This window comes from Lepidochelys kempii, chromosome 3 (assembly GCF_965140265.1).
Source record: "Lepidochelys kempii isolate rLepKem1 chromosome 3, rLepKem1.hap2, whole genome shotgun sequence".
Taxonomy (NCBI): domain Eukaryota; kingdom Metazoa; phylum Chordata; order Testudines; family Cheloniidae; genus Lepidochelys; species Lepidochelys kempii.
Window position 1 is genome coordinate 41002272 of NC_133258.1, and position 20254 is coordinate 41022525.

The window sequence follows — 20254 nt, forward strand, 5'->3', positions numbered from 1 at the left end:
AGGTCACATATTAAAATCTGTTTTGTATGTGAGATAAAAAAATTACCATTCTCTTGCTTCCTGTACACTGGATAGTTGGAATCCAACCATCTTCCTCTTGAAAGTCAACAGAGAAATACGAACTGACTTCAGATGGACCCATAAATTGCTACTGCGTTGCTGATGTGGCCTTTTTTATGACTATTGCATCTTTATGGCTGACATCTGCCTATTTTGTTTTGGATTCTTTATCTGTGCAATTTTCGATCAAATGGCTAATATAATGGTAGTGCTCTTTTTCTAACTTGCCTTCATAGAATCATAGAATATCAGGGTTGGAAGGACCTCAGAAGATCATCTAGTCCAACCCCCTGCTCAAAGCAGGACCAATCCCCAACTAAATCATCCCAGCCAGGGCTTTGTCAAGCCTGACCTTAAAAACCTCTAAGGAAGGAGATTCCACCACCTCCCTAGATAACCCATTCCAGTGCTTCACCACCCTCCTAGTGAAAGAGTTTTTCCTAATATCCAACCTAAACCTCACCCACTGCAATTTGAGACAATTACTCCTTGTTCTGTAATCTGCTACCACTGAGAACAGTCTAGATCCATCCTCTTTGGAACCCCCTTTCAGGAAGTTGAAAGCAGCTATCAACTCCCCCCTCATTCTTCTCTTCTGCAGACTAAACAATCCCAATTCCCTCAGCCTCTCCTCATAAGTCATATGCTGCAGATCCCTAATCATTTTTGATTTTATTGTGACTTTTTTTTTTTATAATATTGATACTCACTTCTACAGTTTACAAGGCCAATCCAATAAACACTCATATGTACTTCATTTCAAGGGACATCACTCATTTGAGTCCCCTAATTACCGCCAGTCCACACAAATTTGGCTTCCCCTTGTCTTTCTTATTTAAAAGCATTTACATCACACATAAAGAATAATGAAACTGAGGGTACAGAATGTGCTATTTATACTAAAGGAAGGAATCCCACATCATTGTCCTGATGGGGTAATTTTCAATATCCCTCCTCTTAGGTATTTGTCTCATGTTATGAACATAGGAATGGAGTGGATCAGTTGGCTCAGACCCAAGGTTCATCTAGTTCAGTAGCTTGTCTCTGACAGTGGCCAGTACCAGCTGTTTCAGAGGCAGATGTAAGAACCCTGCAGTAGGCAGATGTGGGGATATCTCTTCCCCTCTCTCCCCCCATCCCGGCCCCCATTACATCTCATTCTGATCTTCATTAGTTAGAGGTAGACTTAAGCCTTAAAGCATGAGATTTAATACCACTTCCAAAATTGTTTGTCATTAATGATAATAACTCTGTATGTTCTTGGTATCTATATTAATGCCCACACCCCTTTTGAACTTTGCTCTTACTGAGCATTAATGACTTCTTGTGCCAATTAATTGCTCAATTTCATTACACATTGTGTGAAACAGGAGGCACTGTTGCCAAATGGTTGGAGCATGAAACTGGCACTCAGGAGACCTTGATTCTTTGCTTGGCTGTGCCACTGACCTACTGAGTGACCTAGGGCAAGTCACCTCCACTCTCCGTGCTTCAGTTTCCCATCTGTAAAAGTGGGATAATGATATTGATCCTCTTTGTAATGCACTTGGAGATCTGCTTATGAAAAAAGCTATATGAGAGCTAGGCATGATTTATTATTATTTTATTGGTTGCAATGACTGTCCCTTTGTTCCTTTTTTTATAGTACAGGGAGAACCGAAGTTCCTACTATGCTTTCTCTGTACCATCCATTATTTTATATACTTTAATCATATCCCCTTTCGGAGACAAACAATCCCAATCTTTCCAATCTCTCTTCCTATCAGAGTTTTTTCAGGTCCTTGATCTTCTCTAAACCCCCTGCCCCTTGTTCTGCACAATCCTTTTTGAGGTGGAGTGACCAGTACTGCAAACAAAATTCCAGTGGAGGCTGTTATATAAAGACATAATATTATTCATATTATTCACCATCCCATTCTTTATGCATGCTAACATCTCTGCTTTTTGAGTGGAGCTGTACATTGAATAGATGTCTTCAATGGGCTATCTACAATTATGCCTAGATCCCTTTCTTCAATTAATACAGTTTATTTAGAACCCCAGTAGTTATACAAGTAGTTTAATTTTTTTCTTCCAGTATGCATTACTTTTATTTATTGATATTGAATTTCACTTGTCATTGTGTTGCCCATTCACCGAGATTATTTAGGTTTCTCTGAAGTTCCTCACAGTCTTCTCTGGTTTGTGTCATCATGGGGTCCACTCACCACTAGGGCACCTCTTCCTGGTTGCTCTGAGGATAAGCTCTTCACAGGTCTGCAGCTCGCATCTGTCTGGTCCTCTCCCCATGGACTCTCTCTTTCTCTGGAACTTGTGGTGCTCCTTCATGACTCAGCCCTCCTGCAGGTCACAATATTCCTTCCCTCCAGGGTGCCAAAGGCCCACTGGATAACCATAGTAGGCAGTTTGAGCACCACTGCCTGGTCTGTGCCACTTCCCAAGTGGCTGGTAGGGGAACCTAGGCCCACGCATTACTTCAGGTTCCAGTCCAGGAACCATGTACCTGGCAACCGTGGCCTGCTTTCCCTTGGGATTGTACCAGCTTAGACTCCTCCCTCCTCCCTCGGAATAACTGCAGACTACTGAACTCCAAAGCCTCAAACACACCTCCTTTCTCCCAGGGAGTGGCTGCAGACTACTTCCCCTGCAGCCCCTTTCTGCTGCCAGCTTCCTGGGTTTATTGCTTCCTTTCTGCACATTGCTTCTCAGGACTCTCCATCTCCAATCAGCCTTTCCATCCTTGGTTCTTCCTCAGGTGCAGCCTTTCAAGTTAATTGGCCCTCTCCTTAGCCTTATTAACTCTTTCAAAGCTGGTATGGGGTGGACACCGCATCACACATCTGCAAATGTTGCTACCTCTTGCTTCCTCTTCCCCCATTCATCTAGAGCATTCTTCTTTGGTATGGAAATGGCAACATTTACAAGTTAATAGAAAGGTTTGAAATCCATTAAAGGGCTTTAGGAGATGAAGAGTGCATCTTTGCTATCCCTGCAGGAAATGAAAATATAGGTTACTTGTTCACAATATGTTTGATGATTTGGAGGTCTCTGCATTTGCACTGTGGTGAATCATTGACTCTCCATTTTAGCATCAGATGCATGTACCCGTCTTTCATGTAATGGCATAATACAGTTGATAGTTGCCCACTGTTTTAGAGGAGCAAGAAACTAGGTAGTTTGACACTGGGATCATGTATAAGATTCTTGTTTAAATTAGAGCCTGCCCATTGCATCTACTCAGTATCTTCTTGGTTGAAGTTGAATGACAGAAGATTGATTGGCAGGACTTAAAGCAGGTCTGAGGTAAGCGGACAAGGATGTCATGGAGCAGGAGCTTTTGCTTAGTGAGAGATTTCTTAGGAAGTAGCCATCTCTCAATGGATGGTTGGCGGAAGTATATTTGTGAGGGCTGGAAGCCAATGCAGTGGAGTGGACACCAGGGTGCCAGTTACAAATCCCATAGCTGCATTTAGCTGGATATCAGTGAGGTGTGTGTGCAAGCATCTTCTCCAGACAGTTGTGCAATACTCGGTCATGGAATAAACTAAGGCCACTGTTGCCATTAATAGCATTTGAGCATCACAACCACAGCTGGAACCTGCTAGATGTTGGATAATATTGATGTAACTCTATGTTTTATGGCTCACCTTCTTTAAATGTTGTTGATAGGTCAGGCTGCAATCGAGAGTGACTCATAGGTAGCAGGGTTTGGGATCTAGAGCATTAATAAGTATGTTAAACAATATAGACCTAGTATGGAACTCTGCGGTTTATTTACCTTTTGCTGGGATGTAAATTAACCATTTCATCCTACACTTTGCTTTCTGTCTCCTAGACAGTTTTTTTTTTATCCATGTTATGCGTTTGGGCCTTCTGAAGTCAATGGAACTATTCACATGATTGAAGTTGGGCATGGGCTTAAGTGTCTTGCTGAAGTGAACAGTTTTTAAGATAAAAACTCTGGCTTTTTCACAGAATATAAAAATAAATGTTTTCCTAAGCAGAGTTTTTGAAAATGCTTTGAAAAATATTGGGGTATTTTTAATTTCCAAATGGTGTAACTGTCTGCCAACAAGTATGGCCAGAAACTAACTGCTGCTATTAGACACTAAGAGTTGCATAGCAAGTAAACGAGTCGTTTTATAAGAAAGGAAGATTCACACATCTAAAACTGAGCTACTTTACTCTTTCCTCTGGGGAGGGGGGTGAGAAAATCTGTGCGCAATTTCTGGTACTTGCACAAAATCTGAGTAAACAACCTGTGCACAGGGAATCTCAATAGTCACTCCGTGGTTGCTGTATAATGTAAAATCTCAATAGCAAGTGTGCTTCAGGTCCGGTGGATGTGGATATTTGTAGACCCGACAGCTATATCTTCACCCATCTTCTGGACTTTCTTTGTTCCACCCTAGCTTATTCCAGAAACTTCCACTCTGTTGCCACAAAAAGTAATATTTTACTTTGGGTAACTAATTTGCTATGCAGTCACATTTGCTTTATACTGGGGTGACAAGTGGGTGGTTGTATATAGGACACAGTAAGGTGCTAATAAAAATAAAGAATAAAAACTAAAAAGAGTGGCAATGATGTAAAAGCTGATGATGTCACACAATGTGGTACGTGGAAAAAAATAAGTGTGGTGCCATGTTAAAATTGCAATATGTCTTCATAGCATCAATGGTTGAGTTTAATATCATGGTTCTGTGTCCTGAAATTTATTTTAGAAAACAATGAACCACCACTTCAGTTTTTATATGTTGCCTGGGAACTTGCATAAGAGAAGAAGATAGGTTGGGATTTTGGGCTCTGCACTTTTTCTGCTGCCTTAACAAATGTACCTGCAGTATCCTAGCTCTCTCTTCAATGAGTATTCAGTTTGATAACAAGCTTGTCCATTTGTGGCGGTTCAATGATCAGACAGAACACAGTTCTGAACACTGTTTATGCAAGCAAACAGGCTGGTCAGCGGAGATGGGCTGTTCTGCCCCCCCGCCTTCCACCTTCTCCTTTTATTATATTTCTCTCCCTAAGCATTACACACTGCTACCCAAAGGAATGTATGACGTTGATTAATATACTTAGTTACCATCCTTTATCTACTACAATCCTGGTTCTCAGGCCTTGAGCCCAGGCTAAGAAAGCCTCCCACAGTTGCTGTCCAAACAATCAAGTTCTCATGGTTCATATCTAGCCCTTGTCCTTGGATAGAGCAATGTGTGCATTGCTTCTACAAAACAGTCAGGGTGTGCCCTGCCTGCTTCCAGGTGGAATAGCTAAACATGAACTCTTCATCCATTCATTCCATTGCACTATTGAGAAGTCACATAGTCTTAACATAGTGGTTCCTAACCCTTTTGATGGAGCCCACTTCTGTTGAACTGGTGGCTGCAATGCCTGGGCACAATTGCTGCTGTTTCTTCTGTGATGTTTCCTTACCCAGAATTTTTTATTCTCTGTCATATTGTTTGTTGTCTGAGTGATTTTATTTGCTTTCTGTTTCTTTTTTGTTTTTTTCTCTGTCTGTTAAGTACCTCCAATTCCTGTGGTGACTTCCCATTTCCCAACTTGCCAGAAGGGTTCTTCGGGTGGAATGGGGTGGCATTTTGTTGTCTCACTAATCCTGTACCATGTGTGCTTTCACAGTGAGCGCTCTGAGAGAAACTTAGAATGCTAGGCTTCTGTCTGAGACTGCAGCTATGTACGTGTGAGCTGCTTCCACAGCTGGCTACATTAAGGGCTGATAAAGGACCAGGGAAATAATACTTACGGTTTTCCAAGGACTGACTTACAGTTTTGCCTACAACTGCGTATTTGCATTTGGGAATGGGTTGGGTCTAGGGTCATTGGCTTGCTCTGCCCCCACTATTCTCCTTTACCACATCCCCCCTCACTCCCACTTACTAGAAGGGAAAGGTATGATAAAATATAACAGTAAATGCTTGCAGGAACTGCATATAAGATCCATGTCCCAAAATGTGATATATGTGCTTGACTTCTAAGATAGTATATTACACTAAAAAAGGCCGTGTCTTCTCAGGGAAAAAAGGTGTATTCTAAACTCATGTTAACTGACATGATACCTAACATAAGATAAAATTGTAATGAAAGAGAAGGCAGATGGTAGTTTAACATGAATAAATCATAGTCTTTACCGCAACCTACTAAACTGTGTGAAAACTACAAGCTGCATAATTACTAGGATTTTACTGGGATGTTACTAACATGGGTTAAGAACACATTTTCTTCTCCTTATGAAGGGCACCCCATATACTCACAGTTTTCATCACTCTCACTTAAAGGGGAGACTCAACCATCAAGACAATTATTATAATTAGAGCTGGCTGGGAAACAGATTTCCCATCCCTTGAAAAATATTGAGATTTCAAAAAATAATTCCCATCCCAAATTGGGAAGAAAAGCCAAAATACTTAATTTGTTTTATGAACCAAAAATCCAGAAAAAAAAAGCATATGGTCAATCAAAACATTTCATTTCAATACATTCAAAATGTTTAATTTTTTATTTTAACCGTTTTATTTACTTTTAAAAAGCCCCATAAAATAACAAATGTCAAAAGAAGAAGGTGTTTCAAACTAAAAAGCTGAAACATTTAATTCTGAAGCATTTTTTCCATATTTTCCCTAAATAAAAAATGCACTGAAACGGACATGTTTCTGCAGGAAGTTCTGTTTTTCACAAATTGACATTCTACAGTGAAAAACATTTAATTAAAAAATTCCAGACCAGCTCTAATTACAGTACATTAAGACTGAGTGGGTCTAACTTTTGATACAATGGAGCCACCATCATGGGAACATTCTCCTGGATAGGCCCAGCAGAATGCTCCATCAGACCAGGGAAAACAGACTCAGGCACCACGAAACTTCACACCTGGTCCCTGAAACAAATAAATGATTGAACAATATGGTAATTGGACTCAGATATCCCAAAGAAGTCAAAGCCAAATTTCGATAGACAAGCTTGGTGAAAAGAACAGCAGGTCATTCTGTCAATGATGACCGGGATGGGTCACAGGAGGATCTTGACTGTGTAAGAAAATGTGATTTGGCTCAGTTCTGTTCCTGAATGTAATAGGAAAGCCTATCTAACTTGGCTTGTGGTGAAGCATAAGACAAGGAGAGACAAAATATGCCTGCAGGCTGTTTGTTTTTAAAAAAACCCTTTTTTTCTGACGCCTTGTTCTGACTATAAATAAAACAACTGTGTTTTAAGAAATCTGTTGCTCAATATCACAAATTCATGACTAGAGGAAATGTAGGTACCTGTAGGGCAATAAGCCATTTATACAAGCGGATTATTGATCTGGGTCCCAGTATAAGAGTGGATGAACTGAGAAAGTTTATCCTGAGACAGGTAAGGACAAGAGGTCAAACACCAGAAGGGGTTCACTCGGCATGATCATAGAAGGGGCTCAAGGGCAACTAGCCCTGTGACTTTGACAAAAGGAAAAAAATGTTGGTTTGGCATTTCTGTCTAGGCACACTAGATATATATATTTCCGCTGCACAACATGCTGTCGCTGCTATTTCAGCGACAAAGCTGAAACTGCTTCATCAACCGCAGCTGCTCCCTTAATAACCTTGTAATTCCATATTTCACACATCTTTTTTCTGTGTGCTCTACATTATATCTCAATAAAGTCTTATCTCTCTGTCCCATTGTTCCTCAAAATAACAACTGTGGAAGTACAGTATAATGCCAGTATTAGCAATCAGTTCAAGAAAACTGTCATACGGTTGAAGAAAACGAATGAAAACCTGCCCATTTCCCCACCATCAACAGACCAATTTTTGAAAAGGCTATCAAGAGTTATAAATGTAGCATTATCAAGGAGGTTGACAATAGAGATATTAAAAACTAAAATATATGTATATCACATGCACAGGCTGCTGCATCCAGAAGCAGCCATTCTGATGATAATTCATCATCTAAATTTCCTACATTTATCTCATTCACTGCATGTAAAGTTAAAGAATATGAAATGGAGATCATGGGAAGAGAATATATTACTGTAATTGCTAGAGGAGGTGAAAATTTAAGAACTTATAATGGCTGACGCAAATTTCCCAAAAAGCCAAACTCTCCATTAGGTTACCACAGCAGTTCCACTGAAGGCTGTTTTCTGCATTTGCAATAAAAGAGTGAGGTATCAGGAATGTAGAATCCATATTAACTAAATTGTACTGGGACACCATGCCAAAAACACTGCATTTGTATCAACATGTTGCTGATTCTCAATCTCAGAAAGACAGTAGCACAGCTGGAAAATGGTACCCTGCTCTCCTTCCTCCTCTTTGCTTTTCCACTGTAGAAACTGTTAAAAATCAACACTAAGAACTTGGAAAAAGCCATTAAGGGCATGTGAGTATTCTTAATTATCCTTGTGTATATTCCCAGTTATAGTTCAGGGGGACTAAACAAGTGTGTAAAGTTATGCATGTGCTCAGACTGAGGCCTCAGCAGATCACTCACTTTTGGAGAAGGGTAGAAATCTGAATTTACCTATGTAGTGTAGGTGTCTTTTTTCCTCTCTCTTTAAGGGCATCGATCCCATTGATGATTTTGAGTCTTTGAAGGAAAACTCTGGCGTTTTGCATTTCTTTTGAAGAATCAAAATTAGGTCTGTTTATATCAAATATAGTAAAACTTGTTTTAGAAATTATTAGTTAACAAAAACGTAAAAAGGTAAAACTTCCCACATGCAATTTGCCTTCTAACAGGTAGGAAGTAAGAGAAGTTACTTGCAGTTGGCCAGTTCATTGCCCCTAATACTTTGTTGTCTGACCTACCTAACTTCTAACATTTCTTAGGGAGGGGACTACTAGTTATCCATCTTGGTCTGAAATTCCTCAGCCCTCTGGCAGAAGGAGGAACACTAGGTGAGGTTGTGCCTGCATGAAACCCAATATCCCTCACCTTCCTCTTTGTAAGGTACAGCTTCACACCTCTCTGTATTCAAAGCTGTGGCTTAAATGCTGCTGCAGTCTAGCCCTAACCAATTAATCCTCGCAACACCTCTGAGAAGTTGACAAATAAATTGCTTTCTACATTTTACAGGCAGATTAAATGAGTTCTCCAAGCCCACAGATGGAGCCAATGTCAGAGCCAGCATTAAAACACCGAGACTTGGTTCATCCACTTGTGCACAGTCCACCAGGCCAGCTCTCTTGCCTGTGGAAGCCCATGGCACCCACAAGCTCTCAATCCTCTGCTCAATTTCAATAGTGGAGAAGGGGGAGGAGACTTGGAGCCGTGTTTCAACTTCATGCCACAAGGTGAGGAAGCTGAGCTAGAGTGTTCTTTGCTCCTTATACAATATTTCCTTTTTTATCCCTGGTCAAATCAGGTAGGACTTCTAAGAATGTCTGGCTCAAATCATTAACTTCATGCTCCTAAAACAAGGAGGATGTTACTAAGGATCCTTAGTTTTGTGGATCCTCAGAGTGAGCTGGGTGTTTCCACTTTGTTTTGTAGAGTACACGTTTTCAGTGAAGCATCTCACAGTATGATTATGTGCTTTTCATCTGCAGAATAACCTGCAATCAAAAATCAATACATGCACAATGTGAAAATCAGATTTTTCCTATCCACAGGTATCTGCAGCATTATACTTGAAACAGCTCGGATTTGCTTTGATTGGGAAGAATGGTTCCCCTATAGGATTGTGTGTATTTATGCACAGAAGCATTCAGTTTTTCTATACATAAAAATGGGACAGTTTTAAAGTCCATAATCTCATGGACCTGCTTATCTAGAAACAGGAGATTTAACCAGTAGGTAGGGGAGATCCCAGCTACCAAATGGGACAGAGGCCTCACTTTTAGTCCTTGAAGGCCTCGTGATAGCATATCTTAAAATGGAGATATTTCAACATGGGCTGTTCTAGAGGTTTTTAATGGCTCCCTCCGAGTCTTGTACAGTTGACCTCCTGATAAATAATGCACCTGGCTTTATAGGCAGAGGGATATGAAAACCAGTATCAATTTTTTTAAAACTCTCTAAACCGGCCCCAAATTTGTATTGCTCTAACATATAGGGAACACACACATACATGATGGTGTGATGTCATTTAAAAGCTATACTGAGCATCCTTTGGAATGATGTGCATAACTCACTCATGGGACTTCCACACAAGTCAAGTCATGATCACAAGCTCTTTATTATTATTTATTTATTTGTATTACCATAGCACCTATGATCCCTAGTCATAGACTCTTTATACCACTCTACCCCACCATGGATTCTCTCTGTCTCCATATTTTAAAATCCATTGAAGTGGATAAATGTATTTATGCTTGATTTGCACCAGAAAAAATCAGGCCACATGTTTCTATAAAATATATCAACTCCTTACTAGTGTTAAGAGCTTATGTAAATAGCAGCACATATGGAAACCATTTTCAGATCATAACAACAAGAAGTTTTAGTGGTCTGAAAAATACAGAAACTATGCATCCTTGAATGTCATCTACTGACACTTTATCTATTAATTATTTACACATAGACAGACACAGCACTCCTGCAACAATCAGTACATACAATCAATTAACATGGAAGGGTATCATCTAGGGTTCCTCTGCAAATAGTGAGAATGAGTAGGAGTCATCATACCAGGTATGGTGTCCAGTTACTAGTAGCACTGGCATCAGAAGCACCAAGTAAAAGGCAAAGACAGATGGTAGTTTATGAGACAAGCTAGATCTACCACCAGTCGGTAATAGAGTATCAGCAATTGTAGCAATGTATACCCTAAGACTTAAGAAGGGAGAAATGAAAAATAATAGTTAAAAACAAATGAGAGACTGAAATCCCATTCTGTAAAGAAGTGGGGAGTAATATACTGCAATAGAAATCTATTTCAGATCTGTAATAAAGCACAAGAATATCAAAGTATCTGGAGGATGAATTCAGACTCTTTGTATGGTACAGGACAAAAGTTTATAAAGAAAAATCATCTTCTGAACAGGAGTGCTTATCATTGTCTAACTTGGGTTCATGTTTAACCAAACTACTAGGGGCACCAATTTCCCCCTGGAAGAGGCAAAAGCTGAAGCATATGGAGACTTACACAAGATTGCTTTTTGTCTGTCTTTTGCTCACAGTCCAAGATAGATTTCAGAGTAACAGCCGTGTTAGTCTGTATTCGCAAAAAGAAAAGGAGTACTTGTGGCACCTTAGAGACTAAATAAATTGGTTAGTCTCTAAGGTGCCACAAGTACTCCTTTTCTTTTAGTCCAAGATAGACTTGATCCTGCAAGAAGCTGAGCATTCCTATCAGCTGCTAAATGCACCAAAGTCTTTCATCCTGTCAGTGGGAATAGTTAAGACCCATACCCACTCACACATGTGCGCACCCCCTTGCAAGATCAAGCCCCAGATCCTGCATTTCTGTGAAGCTAGCCTCAGAAATAAACTCCATCAGCAAAGAGACAAATTGTCATTAATATTATCAACCAGTACAATTCTGTGATCACCATATACAGTTCTTAATTAAAGGAACATTAACATTCTTCTATCTCTGAAAGACTGGCTCTTTTAAAATAAACCTCCATAATGGGGATTATTTGTCCAAAATGATGCATTTACAGCCTCAAGGCAGAAAGCTGCTGCTGTCTTTAGTGGTAAAAACTAGCAATGATACACCTGATTGTGTGAGGAAGGATGCCTGCCAGATTCAATGGCCAAGAATTGTGCAGTAGGAGCAGAAGTTCACTGTCCTCCTGGAGCCTCTCATTCGCAGCCTGTCAGGGAGTGATGAGTCTGTTTGGTCCTGCAGCCTTCTTGATACTACAGCCCTGTCATGTTTTCCCAATGGAAAAAAACAAGCATATATTTTCTGTCTCAATTTTAGATTAAACATAGCAGCCAAACAATAAAGAATGAAAGACCAATCTCCAAAAAAGAGCAATTTTTAAAATGTCTATAAGTGACATAGAGCTCACTTCTGGTGTGACTTGTAAATCATACACAATGAAACGTGCTCAAGCAACATATTGCAGACGCAATATAATAAAGTAGGTAGATAGGCAGCCGTACGATGTATATGTACATACAAGCGTTTAAAATTGAATGACATCATTGACTCTTTAAATAACTCCATCAATAGCTATCGTGCTACATTATATATCTGTCAGTAAGTTTGATTTGATATAATTAAATATATAATATATAACATATAAAAAGAATACACATAGTCATCAGAATTCAGAAAAAAAAGATCATTTTTCAATTTACTTTAACAATCCCTGATTTTAACAAAATTGCTAATCTTTGATCAATTTTTGAACCATCCAACAGGATTTAATAAAAAATTCTATCCCAGGAACAGAAGTGAGAGATATTTTAAGGTGCAAGAAAAAACTTATATTTACATAACAGACTACTATTCTGAGGGCTTAAGTGGGTGTTAAGTGATGTACAGGTCTTTTGCTGGCTCTCTGCACAGGAATGAATTTTTTGCTTCAGAGTATACTTTATTTAATTTGGTAGATCTGTCACTTCAGTAAAAACACTGGCTTGCCATATGGTGTGATAGAAGGATTGTGACAAATTCCTGCTGTGTGATAGAACTGATAATAAGAAGGGTTTGAATTGATTTATTTAACACTTTGAGTAGCTGGGCTTTGATTTTTAACCAGCATGAGTTATGCATTTCCATTGCCAACAATCAATGCCTTAACATATTGTTATTCTCACAGGTTTTGACTGGGTATTGGATTTGGACAAGGTGGGGATTATATAATGAGTTTTAGTTTCACAAATGTTTTCTTGACAAGTACACGTGTTCCTGCAGCCTTTACATTGCTCTGCCTAAAGATGTAATTGAACTACACAACTCTGTTGTGGTAAGTGGCTCTGTGTAAGTGGTGATTGTTGGAGAATAAATTATTGATTTATGAGGGTGAAAGATGTAGTACTATTTCTAAAATAACATTCTGTGTTGTAGCCCACAACATATCTTCATTGCCATAGAAAACTCAGCTGAACCCTAGTACCACTTGGACTAGTAAGAATACATAACTAACTTGAAAGCACAGAATTTTCACTGTAAGCAGGTCACATTTGTGCATATTACTATGAGAGATAAATAGGTATAATTTGTTACAATGTTATAGTTATGTGATTGTAGCACTGAACAGTTGTTCATGGTTGCCTTGTAGTTCCTGTGCCAACTTATAATGACAAATAGATTTGGAACATTTTCCAGCAAAATTCCACATGACATTTTTCTCAGCTTGTTTTCCATAGCTTTCAAAGAACATAAGAATGGCCATACTGGGTCAGACCAAAGGTCCATCCAGCCCAGTGTCCTGTCTACTGACAGTGGCCAATGCCAGATGCCCCAGAGGGAGCGAATCTCACAGGTAATGATCAAGTGATCTCTCTCCTGCCATCCATCTCCACCCTCTGACAAACAGGCTAGGAACATCATTCCTTACCCATCCTGGCTAATAGCCATTAATGGACTTAACCTCTATGAATTTATCCAGTTCTCTTTTAAACCTTGTTATAGTCCTAGCCTTCACAACCTCCTCAGGCAGGGAGTTCCACAGGTTGACTGTGCGCTGTGTGAAGAACCTTTTATTTGTTTTAAACCTGCTACCCATTAATTTCATTTGCTGGCCCCTAATTCTTCTATTATGGGAACAAGTAAATAACTTGTCCTTATTCACTTTCTCCACGCCACTCATGATTTTATATACCTCTATCATATCCCCCCTTACTCTCCTCTTTTCCAAGTTGAAAAGTCATAGCCTCTTTAAACTCTCCACATATGAGACCCGTTCCAAACCACTAATCATTTTAGTTGCCCTTTTCTGAACCTTTTCTAATGCTGGTATATCTTTTTTGAGATGAGGGGACCACATCTGTATGCAGTATTCAAGATGTGGGCGTACCACGGATTTATATAAGGGCAATAAGATATTCTATATTCTCTATCCCTTTTTTAATGATTCCTAACATCCCATTTGCTTTTTTGACTGCCACTGCACACTGTGTGAATGTCTTCAGAGACTTCATGGAATGATGACTTCAAGGAATGATGTCCCACAGTATTCTTGTCAGCAAGTTAAGGAAGTATGGGCTGGATGAATGCGCTATAAGGTGGGTAGAAAGCTGGCTAGATTGTCGGGCTCAACGGGTAGTGATCAATGGCTCCATGTCTAGTTGGCAGCCGGTATCAAGTGGAGTGCCCCAAGGGTCGGTCCTGGGGCCGGTTTTGTTCAATATCTTCATAAATGATCTGGAGGATGGTGTGGATTGCACTCTCAGCAAATTTGCGGATGATACTAAACTGGGAGGAGTGGTAGATAAGCTGGAGGGGAGGGATAGGATACAGAAGGACCTAGACAAATTGGGGGATTGGGCCAAAAGAAATCTGATGAGGTTCAATAAGGATAAGTGCAGGGTCCTGCACTTAGGACGGAAGAACCCAATGCACAGCTACAGACTGGGGACCGAATGGCTAGGCAGCAGTTCTGCGGAAAAGGACCTAGGGGTGACAGTGGACGAGAAGCTGGATATGAGTCAGCAGTGTGCCCTTGTTGCCAAGAAGGCCAATGGCATTTTGGGATGTATAAGTAGGGGCATAGCGAGCAGATCGAGGGACGTGATCGTTCCCCTCTATTCGACATTGGTGAGGCCTCATCTGGACTACTGTGTCCAGTTTTGGGCCCCACACTACAAGAAGGATGTGGATAAATTGGAGTGAGTCCAGCGAAGGGCAACAAAAATGATTAGGGGTCTGGAACACATGACTTATGAGGAGAGGCTGAGGGAGCTGGGATTGTTTAGCCTGCAGAAGAGAAGAATGAGGGGGAATTTGATAGCTGCTTTCAACTACCTGAAAGGGGGTTCCAAAGAGGATGGCTCTAGACTGTTCTCAATGGTAGCAGATGACAGAACGAGGAGTAATGGTCTCAAGTTGCAGTGGGGGAGGTTTAGATTGGATATTAGGAAAAACTTTTTCACTAAGAGGGTGGTGAAACACTGGAATGCGTTACCTAGGGAGGTGGTAGAATCTCCTTCCTTAGAGGTTTTTAAGGTCAGGCTTGACAAAGCTCTGGCTGGGATGATTTAACTGGGAATTGGTCCTGCTTCGAGCAGGGGGTTGGACTAGATGACCTTCTGGGGTCCCTTCCAACCCTGATATTCTATGATTCTATGACTTATCCAAGATGACTCCAAGATCTTTCTCCTGATTAGTTGTAGCTAAATTATGTCCCATTGAAATTGCAATGATTCAGTAAGGTACTTACGCTCATGTCTCATTTTAAACATGCTAGTAGAGCACAAATTTAAGTGCCTTGAGGTACTGAAGTATGTGCTTTCTTCTGTTGACTTACGCTTACTCCTAGGCAGGCATTGCTTGATGGCTGTTCTCAGGAACAGCCTGTTCTCTACTCTGCTCATCTCGTCATATTTGCGTATATATGCAATACCCCACACCTGCTTTATCTAGTATCAACCCCACTATGTTTTTTCTTTATTTTGTAATGTTTTCATTACATTCTCCAAGTCTGGCATTTGCTGGCAGTTAATGATGTTGTTAAATGGCCCAGTATGGATCCTTCAGCTGAACTTTCTCCCCATGAGTTTTACTGCTTTAGTGGCATCTAGGGCGTATTTCTCACCATAGTTATGTTCAGGTAGAAACATTTAAATATCCTGAATTCAGAAATTGAATTTTCATCTGTAAATGATGTTATAAAACGTTAATATTTAATCCCTGGGTGGGATGTACAATGGGCACATAAGAACAGCAACCTAAATTTTGGACTTACATTCTGCAGTTCCCTCCCTTGCTCTAGCCTTTATGCCCTATATTGACTATATAATATTATATTAATTGGCTTTGGTTTTTGGTATCACAAATGGTTTGCATGGACACTGCCTGTTCTCAGAGAGCTTTGAGACTATACACTGGTATGCATGTCATAAATTGTTCAATTTATGTATCTTATTCAAACAGTAATCAATGTAATCTCCAGAAAGACTATTTCTATTGATGAGTGATGATTTACTTGTGATTATACTTATTTTTATTTGAAACGTCTCCTAACCAGATTCTCACCTCACTACACATTAAACTACACATTTTTTCTCATCAATACACATGAAACTTCTTTGCTGAATAGCATTTTAAAAGATCGATTAGGTCAATGGCTGAATTCAAAGACGAGGTGGTAATTTGATTACATCTATCACTGAATACAGATCCTATATGAGTGAGTGAGTGAAATATAATCTATTAGCCGTAGTTTGCCCCTGAAATAATGTTATTGGACTATTTCTGGAAGGAAAAACTATGGAAAAGGTAAATAGTGGTGACTGGAGATTTTTACTTGTTCAGTGTTTACACCGCACAGAATATGAGAGAATATGAAGGCAGTGAACTTTGAGAATCTTCTTTTTCTGTGTTTTTGGGTTTCCTTTTTCGTACCTATATCATAATTTGGAACTTTGTTAATCAGCATAATGTCTCTCTTGTAAGCTGTGGCTGTCTCATGAGCAGTCAGGAATAGTATGGACTTCTGGAATACATTGATCATTCCCTGTGGGGAAAGATACAAACCCAAGGCATTCATTTCTAGGTTTATTCTACTCTAGTTTCTGAGGATATCTTTTTCTTGTTGTATTTATAATAAGAAAAATTCATCCCTGGGCCAGTTTAGGCCCTGTCTTCCTGTGAAGTCCCATTTAAGACTACAGTTCAGTAAAGTACTTAAGCATGTGCCTAACTTCAAGCACATTAGTAGTCCCATTGGATGCAGTGAAACTACTCCTGTGGGTTAAGTCAGCTATGTGCCCAAGTGCCTTGCTGAATCTGGACCTATGTCATTAAAATAGGGCATACGTGCCATTTAAGCGAGTATAAGCTTTATGCTGGTCCTCTGCACAAGCGTAAATGTCACCCTATATGCACAGAGAATCTTCAGTGCGCTAAAAGAATGGTTTAAAGCTCCCCTAACACCTTGTGTTATAAAGACGAAAATAAACAGGATATAGTTTCAAGCTGTGCTTTTATTACTAGCCTGTAAAGTGAAAAAGATAGTATGTGCTAATAAAAATCTAATGATAAAAGGTATGTTTTTATTATGAGCCTCATAATATAAAATGCCATAAAATCTTGTGATGAAAGAGATAAAGGAAGAATTGTTTTATTACAAGATCCAGAATAGATAGTTTCTATTTTTTCAACCCCTTGCACAGTACTCCAAGGATTTTCAGTCTCCCTGTGGATGTGGAGTTTTCAGAATCTGAGGCAAAGTTAATTCAAATCCCAGTAACAAGCTCCTGTGAGACATTCTAAAAACATATTCAAAGCGGTTTTTGTTTGTTTGTTTTGGCCTCCTCAGGACCTCCTCCTGTTCAGCCAAAGAGCATGGTTTTGCACACATAAGCATGATGAGCCAGACGTGAAGTGCACTAGTACCCAGCTTCATGGCTGACAAGATACTTCTGCTGAAGCCAAAGAGTGTGTCATGTAACTAAGTGGAGCAGATGCATGTTGAGAGATACAGTCAGGCCCTTGTCTCTGCAGCCTTACCATTTCTCTACAATAGGTACTTATATGGCCCCTTACTATAGTATCTGAGAGCCTCACAAACTTTAATGTATGTATCCTCACATTCCCTTGTGATGCAGGGAAGTTTGCAGATAGGGAACTGAGGCAATTTGATTTGCCCAATGTAAGTCTTTGGCAGACCAGGGAATTGACCCCTTGCCATTCTAAGTACCAGTCTAACCATCCTGCCATCTTCTTTGTCTGCTTCTTTTTATCCTGTGTTCTTCAGGGAGCAGGCAGGCAAAGTGGTTCAGATTTTTAATCTGTATAGAAGACTACACGTGAACCAAATCACTTTCAAATGTAGTCTTTGATACAGGAATGCAATAATCTTACACTTCCAGCTGTGCATCATGCAAGGACTTGTAGGATAACAGTCTCAGCATTTTTAATAGTTCTGCCATAGTCACTTCATCACAAAATTTTACTTGGAATTTAAGTGGTATTTTTTCCAGTAAATTTAATGAGATTCGTGACAATATCAAACTGTGAAAATTCAATTGTCAGCAGCATGAGTACTTTGTATAGCTGAACTAACAATCTATAAACCTTTAGAAAAGTACCTCAAGCCTGATTCTATGTATATTTGTAACTTTAGACAGGAAGGAATAACTTAGTGATCCAACTCCTTCACAAAACACGAGGATATAGAGGGATGGAACCCAGCCCAAATGCACTAGTGTAAGCCCCTTGGGGCAGAGACTGTCTTTATGTTCTGTGTTTGCACAGCACGTAGAACACTGCGTTCCTGGTCCATGAATGGGGCTCCTTGGCACTATGGTAATATAATAACACCAGTGTAGTCATCCACAGATACTACTACAGCCTATCTCCCCTCATCCAGGTTTGATGACTAAAATCTTGTAGAGACTGCAGATTTTTCCATGACTAGGGTTGCATTCTACTATTTACTGTTGAGTTCTTCCTGTTATCCAACTGGCTGTGGTGTTATTGTTATGGCAGAAACCATCACAGGAGGTGCTTTTTAATAAATTCTCTCTCATACCATCTGAACCCTATCCGGTCTTAGAAGTTATGTTGTATGACTGTTAGTTTTGTGATACAGATTTTTTGGGGACAGCTCTGAAAAACAGCAAGGGAATTTGCTCTCTGCCTTAATCTCCCAAATCAGAGTCAATTCTTGAGGCAGAATTACTCGTGGGGGGCCAGGCATTTCTGTTTTGTCTGAGACCTCTGACAGAGAGGATTACCCCAGTGCTGTTTGACCACCTCTGTTCAAGAACTGATGCAAGTGAAAACAAACAAGCTGCACTAAAAATAATCAGGTGCTAAATCACTGATTTCTCTTCCAACTGGAAACTGACCTACAAGGCTGCAAAATGTACTACTCGGCAGAGGGGCACCATTACTATAAGTACAACAGCATGAAACATGTTGGAATGAGAGATCACTTTTCTTGGCACTTTTGACCTTTATCCTCTTTTTGTAATTGGCATCACCTACTATGCTCCTTTTCTAATCACTAAAATCATCTTTCCCACAACTTCTAGGTCTACACTCCTGACATAACTTTCATGGAGTGCATCCCCTTGAGTACTTCTACTTCACTTCTACTGTGTTCACCTTATACCCCATTCTTCGAGCAATCTCACCCCCAACACATATGGTTCCTGGTCCTGACACAATGGTAATTAAGTGCCATGGTCTTCCATTATTTTATACAGTAAACCAGTCTGGGAGTTTTAGTGTCTCAAATTTGGTAGTGGGTAAAATTAAGGCATGCATAGTGGTGTTGGTTCAAGAGTTGATTACAACTCTGAACCAACATTGATGAATAAAGCTGTATAAATAAATGATTTTTCTTTTGGTTCAGTGGCTGAAATGAAAAGAAAAAACAACTCCATCAGGTCAAATGATTATTTTACTTGAAACAAAAAGGTTTGGTGGGTTTTTGGGGGGGGGTTTGGGTGTGTGTGTGTGGTGGGGGGAGATTTTGATCAAAATGAACTAAATTTCAAAACAAAAAGTAATTTTGAATCACAGAGTTGAAATGTTTTGTTTCTAAAAGCTTGATGCTTTTATTTTATTTTTTAAGCATTTTTTTCTTCTGATTTTTTTCCCCGATTGAAACAATTTGGTGAAGTTGACCCATGGAATGTTTTGTTTGACCTGAAGCTGCATTTTTTGGTGCAAAAAGGTCTTAAACAAAAAATTTCACCCATATCTAATCATGATGAACACAGTCGTAGGTGGTGGGTGAAGCTTCCCCTTGGGAGGCTAGATCCTGCCCTGCCTCTTCTGGGCGAGGCCCCCACCGCCACTCAGTGCTTTCAGACATCACCGCCCCCTGGGGCTCCGGCCAGGGCTTGTGGGGGACTGAGAGCTCGGTCTCCGCCCGGGTTGAACTCTCAATCTTGGCTGGGACCGCAGTGGAGCTCTCTGCCCTGGCTGCAACTCTGATCCCAGAGCCCATCCCCACTTCCACCCCTTGTGCCCACAGTCCTGTCCATAAAGCTACAGCCCATGATCTTTAAACCAAAATGACAGTGTACATGGTTCATCACACAATAGCACCAACAATGTACCATCAATTTTTTTTCTGAAACTTAAATTGTGGGTCTGTACATTAAGTAGTTTATTATC